Below are 2550 nucleotides of genomic sequence, written 5' to 3' on the forward strand. Positions count from 1 at the left end.
TCTGAGGACCTCATTTATTCTAGAACACAGCAGAAGAACTCAGACAAATGCAGAGGTTTCCTGTAAAACCTAGCAAGGCTTTGGCATCATTGCATGGTTTGGGTTAGCTGATAGTTGGGCACCATGTGAGGAAGGAGACCTGAAAATAAGAGGATGAGTTGAGTTCTGATGCTTAGTCAAACGGTGTGCCACCCACAACAAGACGGAGTTCATGTGCCACAACAGCAGGATGGACCAGTGAGGTGGTAAGGGAGAGTGTCTGTCCTGGAATCCAGGAGTTAGTCTCTTAGCTGCCTTCACCGAGCATGGGAGTGTGGGGAGAGGGAAGCCATTGCTAGAGTGTTCAATAGGTCTGAAGTACCCTTGCTAGGTATGAAATTTCAAGTTAGCAATTCCCCAGGAAATCTAGGAGAAAACTTCATCTAGTGTTTCCCAAAAATGGACCTCATATCCAGTAGCCTTGTCATCCCAAAAGGGTACTGTCTGAATTTTCTCTGACAGTTGCATTTTTCAGAGGCATAAAACATAAAGGGGATAAAAACTCTGTTCATGTATTAGCTCTGGGAGCTCCGTCCTGAATCCCCAGTGCAAGCCAGGCTGAGAGACAAGGAGGACACTCTAGCCAATACCGATTCATGGTAAAAGGCATAGGCAACATCTAGTGTCAAATCAAGATGGGGACTGGAGGTGTCAGCCATTCATGTCTCTAGGAATTGTGTGTGGACATTCTACCCTCTGCAATGAGACACCAAGTGCTCCTCAAAGACAAAAGAAAAGGAGTCAATGAATTAATCTACAGAGTCCCACCATGAGTGTCTGACAGAACATCTGTCGCCAGTGGGCAAAGTGGGAATCCCCACAAACCTTGTACTCAGAGCTTGCAGAACAGCGGCACTGACACCAGACCATCCCTCCAGCACGGGCCCGTGTGGACATTTTGTGCATTTTGATCATTTCTAAAGCTACTGCCATCACTCAGAATTAATCTAGAAAAGATGCTGACTTGCCCTCTTAGCCCTTGCTGCTTATGATTTTCCTTTAGGACTCAGAATATGATTATTTAAAGTAATAATGAAAAGCAAAACAGGAAATTCTTATCCTTTCTGGCCGGAAATTCTTCAGCTGCATTGGAAGGTACTGCACCCTCCAGGAACTGTTTAGGAATGATTTATGGTTCAAGATGGCGCCAGTCCTTCCTCAACCCATTGGCACAGGAGAGGGAGGAACAGAGCAGATCCTGGGAAGCAGGGTCTGCATTATCTTGGAATGTACATTTCTGTTGATAACATGCTCACTGGCTCTATGAGTAACATATGAGCTTGTTTTTGTCTTGCTCTGGGGTAGGAAGTGCTAAATACAGAAGCAAAGATGTTCCACTTGAGACGGAAAAGCTCCGCTCTTGAATATCTACTTTTGTATGTGAAGTCCTATGTAACAGGTCGGAGGGGGCATTTACATTTTTTTTCAAGATATGAATTCTGTCTATTGTGACCCTACATTTATACTCAGTCTTCTCCTGTTTTCAATCTCACATTTATGGAAACTGAGGCTTGCAGGAGTTAGGCACACTGGTCAAAGTCACGTGAGTGGTAAGAGAACCAGGAGAAGCATGGTTTCAGTAGACTCTGTTGATGAGGCCTGATGTGTTAGCAGATGCTCGCTCATTGCTGTACCCTCCAGAGCCAGCCAACTGCCTGGACTGCAGGAGGAACTGGACTGAAATTTTAGCTGCAGGAGTAGAGGAGGTCAGGCTGTTATTCTGTTTTACATTGAGATATCCCTACACCAGGTTCATGAAGACTTTCAATAATTTCTAGGATTATGAAACCAAACATGACATGTCTAGGGAAAGTATTGAGGGATGGTTAGGTGTCACCAAAGTCTCCCTGGCTGGCTATGTCTCTCTTCCTCTCTCACTACCTTCTGGGCATACTATCTTTACTTTGACTCTTTGACTATCACCTCTCATTCCAATGTGATTCTTTGTCTCAGACCCTGCATTAGCACAAGGCCATTCATGCCCACTGAGGCTCTGTGTTTGTGTCCTCATTGTCCACTTCTCTCTATCTTCCCTGTCATGTGCTTTGGAGTGTGAGTGTGGGGTAACAGGACTGTCATTGACTGACGGTTACTTCTAGTCACTTAGTCATTTCTCATATGTATCTTGTTTTGCTGAAAAGCGATGTTGTTTATAAATCACTTTAAAATGTCCTATCTAAGAGGACCTGTGAGCTCTGTTTGATCACGAGTCTAGCCCTTCTGCCTGGCTTAACCTGCTCTGCTTTACTCAGCTACGGTTGGATTTGAATCTTCAGACAAGATGACTCTTCCAGTGCCCGTCGTCCCTGAGTGTGCGATTTTAACGCACTCTATCACGTGCACGCTCCCGGACCAACATCTTTATGTAAGAGCTTTCTAGCCAACACTGTGCTTTCCTCCACAGTAGGGCTTCATCTAATGCTGCTCCATACCTGAGGCTGCACCTTGCCTGTCTTTATCCATACAGACTCTTTACATTTTTACATCTAGGTTTTCCCAAACTAGTATCTG

This window comes from Rattus rattus, chromosome 7 (assembly GCF_011064425.1).
Source record: "Rattus rattus isolate New Zealand chromosome 7, Rrattus_CSIRO_v1, whole genome shotgun sequence".
NCBI lineage: Eukaryota > Metazoa > Chordata > Mammalia > Rodentia > Muridae > Rattus > Rattus rattus.